The sequence below is a fragment of the Mastomys coucha genome, unplaced genomic scaffold (genome assembly GCF_008632895.1).
Source record: "Mastomys coucha isolate ucsf_1 unplaced genomic scaffold, UCSF_Mcou_1 pScaffold21, whole genome shotgun sequence".
Classification (NCBI taxonomy): Eukaryota; Metazoa; Chordata; class Mammalia; order Rodentia; family Muridae; genus Mastomys; species Mastomys coucha.
In genome coordinates, this window is record NW_022196904.1 from 152525428 (window position 1) to 152531984 (window position 6557).

General features: G+C 40.4%; 1 pseudogene; it reads right to left on the minus strand.

The window, feature by feature from the left end:
- Nucleotides 1-2811: 2811 nt before the first annotated feature.
- Nucleotides 2812-6351, minus strand: LOC116101431 (annotated as a pseudogene).
- Between the last annotated feature and the right edge of the window lie 206 nt (nucleotides 6352-6557).

A 6557-nucleotide genomic window follows, 5' to 3' on the forward strand; every position in this document is an offset into this window, starting at 1 on the left:
CTCTACCTCTCTGCCTCTCTTCCTCTCTGCCTCTCTGCCTCTCTACCTCTCTGCCTCTCTGCCTCTCTTCCTCTCTGCCTCTGCCTCTCTTCCTCTCTGCCTCTGCCTCCAGAATGCTTGGATTAAAGTCTTATACCACCATATCCAGCCCATAGAGCACATCTTGCTTGGCTGCTTTATGAACTTACTCATTGGTTCAATGAAATTCCTGACAAAAGAAATTTACAGGATGGAAGGGTTTATTTTAGATCATGATACAAGAGTGCTACCCATCACGGTGGCAGAACCTTGAGGCAGTTGGTCATATTGTATCTGCTCATGGAGGAGATGGGGGAGACCATTTAGGCTCACCTCATTGTCTTTTTTGCTTGTGCCTGGGATCCCAGCCTTTGGATGATACCACTCACATTCAGGGTGAGCCTTCTACCAGTTAATATTAACTATCACCACAGCTGGGGACATCGGGGCTGTAATGGGCCTGCTCTGCCTCCTCTTAACAGAGGAGGCAGGCACAGCTGGGAGTCCATGGAGAGACTCTCTCTCTCAAAAACAATAGAAAAAGAAAAAGAAAAAGAAGTGAAAAGAAAAACAAACAACATAAAAAAGAAACAAAAACAGTGAAGGATCAGTGCCTCACAGTCCAGGCCTTTGAGGTGCACTGCGCTGTAGTACTGTACTATTGCTATTCCACCGAGTGCCTAATAGCCTCTGGTAATTTCCACATTATCAAAATGGGATTAGTAATTATGCCTCCATCTGAATACTCCTATGAGAATGGAAATAATACATGTAAACTGCTGACAATGGAGTCTGTACAAATATGTTTGTCAAATGTTACCCATTGGTATTGCAGTTCCTAGAATGTGATAGGAGAGAAATGATGGACGACTTGCCTAGCCTGTGAATCTTAAACAGCTTGCTTGTACCCTCATTACAATTGTTGAAAGGGGAAGAAAGAAAGAAGAAAAGAAAGGAGGGGGGTTAAATGTATGCTCAATTGTGACTGATTTTTAAAAACTTTTTTGAAATAATATTTTTATTAGTTCTTTGAGAATTTCATACAATGTATTTGTGTCATATTTATCTCCCAAACACCTCCCATATCCACTCTCTACATTCTAGCCTATCTACCCAACTCTTAGTTTTCTTCTTTCCACTCCTTATCTCCTAACCCTCAGGTTCCCCACTCCTGCACCAATGAGTAGAGTTTGTACAACCCAACTAATCTTTGAAGTGGGGTCTGCCTTGGAGTGTGGTTGATCTACCACAGGTCACATCATTAAAGAGATATGACTCTTCTCCTCCCAGCTGCCATCAAATGTCAACAGCTCCTCAGCTAGTGACGATATATTCAGTGCCCACCTCCCGACTCGATGCTGTGGTTTTTGTCTGGCTTGAGCTTACACAGTGTTCCGCATGCTGTCACAATCACTGTGAGTTTATATGTGCAACTTCCCTGTTGCGTCTGGAAAGCCTTTTCCTGGAAGTCATCCTCTACCTCTGGCTCCTTTGATCTTCCCTGACGTGTGTGGTGTGAACTCTTTAGAGCTGAGCAGTCTCACATTCTCTGCGTGTTGACCAGTCAGTACTTACCCATTGCAAGAACACCTTCTCCAATGCGTTTTGAAAGATGCATTGTTCTATGGGTGTAGAAATAAGCCATTGGAAGGCATTTTGATATTATGCCCATTTAGTAGAATAGTAACAGTACTTTCTCTCCTAGAGACTATGACCTATCTAGCAGTATGTTCTTAAAAACATTTTCATGGAGTAGATCTTAGATACAATCAGAAAGTGGTTGGTTGCTACCATAACACTCATGCCACTATTATATCACTGGCCATATCTTGTTGGGACAGTCATTATTGTAGCTTGCAAGCTTCATGGCATGGATATCACCTTCTAGCTCTGTGGAAGTTCTTTAATAAGGATGAAGCTTCCAAATGAATACCAACCTGATTTCTCCATGTTCTATGAGTCCAGTATGACACATCTTCAGCAATAAGATCTTACCATCTAGTTTTGGAGGATAGCCAAGATTTTTTTCTACTTCTTTGAGACAGGATTTCAATGTACAGTCCATGGTGAATCCTTTTCCTTCTAAAGATGTCTGCCCCAACTAGGGACATAGGACAGTTATTCACTGGACAAGCTCTCTATCTTAGGTGCTGGATCCGAGTCACCGCCCTGGTCTGTGACTATCTTACTGGTTGATTCAACCCATGAACCCAGGCTGTTTCTGGGTAGTTCTCAGCTAAGTGCTGGTATTGGAAACAAGCATAACAGCCTACACCTGACTTGTTCAGTCACAGAGATTTCTTAGAGTTCTTAAGACAAAAGAGTCTTGTTTCTTAAAGGGTGATATGATAGCAAATTGCATGTACATATTACATCATCCATTTCCCTTGAATTCGATTATTTTTAAGCTCTTTGGTTTTTTTTTTTTTTTTTTTGGATTTTTTTTTGTTTGTTTTTTGTTTTTTGAGGCAGCATCTGTCTATATAACTCTGGCTGGGACTCTCTGTACACCAGGCAGGCTAGTCTTGAACTCACAAAAATCCACCCTCTTCAGCCTCCCAAGTGTTTGGATTAAAGGATTTCACTACTATGTCCGCTTTGAATTCCATTCTTGATTTACACAGGTGATAAAGACTTTCGGTCTTTTAGTCTTAAAAATTATTTATTTCTATATTGATCATATCTTAAACGTGCCAAAAATTCTAATTGGGCAAAAGGTTATCATGCTACTTACTTAATTTTCTTTTTAAAATTTTGTAATCATATACGTACAGAAAACGTAGCAGTGCACATTTAACCCAGCTTAGTAGCGAGTTCTTTAGCCTTTTCCTTTCCAGTTTGGCAACCAGAGCCACAGACTTAGGACCCAGGACGTTGCTTCTCCAGTGGCAATGGATCTTGTCGTGTCTGCCGTTGTAATTAGTCCTAATAGCTTCCATCAGCTTAGCCAGAGCACCCTTGTCTTCCAAGTTAACCTTTGTGGAGGTTAACAGTGGTACTTGTCTTCCTGTGAACCAGCCGCCTCAGCCTGGCCTTCATAATGCAGTAGGAGACCCTTTCAGTACAGGACAGGCAGGAAAACCACCAGCTCAATGAAGTCTATGTTATGGGCGATCGCCATCAGCTGAGCCTTCTTGTTCTCCACTAAGGTGGTGACTGTGTTGAGCCCTGCTTGAAGGGTGGGCAGTCCCTCAGTTAGGATGTCCCCTATGCTAGCAGCTTTCTTTACAGCAGGAGCCAGTAGCCTTTGCTTCTGCTTTGTCTCTGGCCTGTACTTGGGAGCAAGCTTAAGCAGCTGAGTAGCTGTTTGCCTGTCCACGGCCTGGGCGAACTGGTTAAGGGCAGGAGGTGTTAAGCTGCTTACAGAGGATGGCTCTTTGCCGCTGTGGCCTGATGCAGCAGGGCCATTTGATGAAGCATGCATGAGATCTTCTGGGCTGAATGTCCTGCCCAATGCTGAAGTTCTTGGACCTTTTCTCAAACTACCAAAGGCCTACATAATAACTGATTAGTTATTACTTTTCTTGGGAAAAAAATCAGCCAGTCACTAATTCAGCTGAGACAAACTATAATCCATTATTGAGTTTGTGTGTAAATTCACATGTGAAGATCAGAGGACAGTTTGTAGAAGTCAGTTCTCTGCTTCCACCCATGGGATTAAACTCAGGTCTTCAGGTACTTTAGTTGGTTAGGCATCTCTAGCATCATAGTCATTAATTATTACAGAGGCAAACATTGTAAAGAGCCATTACACTGCATTTTTAACTGATTTGTCCTAAATATAACTCAATAATCTCAATAATCCTTTTGGATGACAATTTCTTTCTTTCTTTTTTTTTCTCTCTCTCTTTTTTGTTTGTTTGTTTTTGTTTTTGTTTTTTGAGACAGGGTTTCTCTCTGTAGCCCTGCTAGTCCTGGAACTTACTCTGTAGACCAGGCTGGCCTCAAACTCAGAAATCCGCCTGCCTCTGCCTCCCAAGTGCTGGGATTAAAGGCATGTGCCACCATTGTCTGGCTTTGTCATTATAATTCTATCTAAATCATGTGATGACTATTCTTGGTTGTCAACTTGACTGTATCTGGAATGCTCTATAATCCAGAAATGGAGGGCACACCTATGAAATACTTTTGCTTGGTTTGAAGTGGGTAAATCTACATCTCATCCACTTCCCATCTTTGAGGCGAGACACACATATCTTTTATCCAAATCTTTTTTTAAAAGATTTATTTATTTATTTCATGTATGTGGGTATATTATCGCTGTCTTCAGACACACCAGAAGGTGACACTGGATGCCCATTACAGATGGTTGTGAGCCACCATGTCGTTGCTGGGAATTAAACTCAGGACCTCTGGAAGAGCAATCAGTGCTCTTAACTGCTGAGCCATCTCTCCAGCCCTTTGATCCAAATCTTGAGGCAGGAAGACTCAATGTCTTTAATTCGGATCTTAAGGAGGGAAGACAGACCTTGAATCTGGGCCATATCTCTTTACTGGAATCCTATATAAGGACACGAAAGAAGAACGCTGTTGTTCTTTGCTTGCTTGTTCATGCCTTGAAAGTAAATCCATTCCTTCACTGGCATTAGAGCCTACTGGTTTAGAATTCCAGCATCTACTGAGATATCCAGCCTCTTGGATTGAACAACTACTGTTTTTTTAGGCTTTCTATTAATCACCTTCCATTGTTAGATTAGTTGGACTATAGCCTGTAAGTGATTCTAATAAGTCACATGTATATATGATATATTACACATTATACATATATTATATAATCATATAATATATAATTATATACTATATAGTTAACATAGGATAGAATATTATAAATACATGTAACTATATAATATATTGTGTTATTATATAACATAATTCATACATATATATCATAAACATATATCATATAATTAATATTATATTTATCACCTATATGATTATATGATGTATAATTTTATGTAATAATCAATGTCATATATATATATATATGAGATTCATTCCATAAGTTCTGCTACTCTAAAGAACCCTGACTAATATTGCAAAATAACCTCAGATCCCTATATTCTAAGCTAGACCAGTAACTTGCATTCCTATTTTTAAGAGACATTTCTATTTTAAGAAATTTAATTATATTTGCTTTTCTATTCTGGTCATCCTCTCTTCTGGCACATTTTCTAATTTTCAACTTAAGTGACCCTAAAATGACGATACTAGCTTAAACTTCAGCAGAATACAAACAGAGGCAAGGAACTCAGCCAGGCTCCTCTGAGGGTGGGGTGTCAGGAAGTCAGACTTGCATTTTCAGCTCTCTATGTTTAGTGTATGCACCCACAGCATATGGTACTTTACTTTCAAAATATTTGCCACTCATAGTTAAACATTTATGTGATATCATCTTTTTTGCCTGCATAAAGTTAAGATCCATGAAAAGTGGGTAACATGTTTTCCCCACCAATGTGTACTTTAACATCTACTTCAGCTGGTGCCTATCAGCATTTGGGGGACATAGGTAGGAGTAACAGCTTGCTCACTGTCACACTCAACAGCCAGGGGCATTTCTTAGACTTTCAAAGTCTTGACTAGAGCCAAACTGTGAGCTTAGATGCAGAAAAGAATTTTAGGGGTAGCTGAGTTTATGAAGCCAAGTTGGGGTTAAGAAAAATGCTTTAATATAGGTTTAAGCTTGGGGGTTAACAGAAAGAAAGAGGTTAAGAAAGACACTAAGAAAATAAATACCTGAAAGCAATGAGTGCGCATTCCAAAGAAGAGTATCCCCTATCCCCTCCTCCCCTAGGCTAGGGAGAGTCACAGCTCATTGTGCTTGACAACACTCATGTATAGGATTTTGGTAGGACTTGAAGTTACTATCATGAAAGGGTTGCTGAGCTACCTGAAGGACATCAGTGGGGGATCATCTTTACTGTGTAAAAAAAAAAAAGTTTACAGTCTGGTTTGAGATTCTCAAATGCAGTCAGGTCTTAATCCTGCTTCCCCGTTACTTTTACATAAAATATCTATGTACAGAAGAAATGTAATCTTGATGTCAGCAGCCTTTACAGCCAATGTGAGTTGTGCTGGAGTTCCTGTTTCTTGGTTGGCACAGGCTGCAATCTGACTCTGGGCTGAGGCAATCCTTTCCTTCCATACCCCTGTAATTCCTGTCTGTTGTCTGTCTTTCCCTTTCTGCCTGTCTGCTGCTCTTCCCTTATTTCCTTCCTTCTTTCTTTCTTCCTTTCTCTCTTTCTTTTCTTCCTTCCCTCCTTCCTTCCTTTCTTTCTCCAAGACAGGATTTCTCTGTGTAGCCCTGGCTACCCTGGAACTCACTCTGTAGACCATGCTGCTCTACGACTCAGAGATCCATGTGCTTCTACCTCTCCAGTGCTGCGATTAAAGGCCTGTACCACCTTGCCCAGCTAATTCATGTCTATTTTGCCTCAATTTCCCCATAGTTCCTTAGTTTCAAAAAGTGTGAAAATCTATCTTTTATGATTTCTTCTGCACTGAAAAGAGATGTATCCTAAGATTGGCTGTTGGAGATTAGT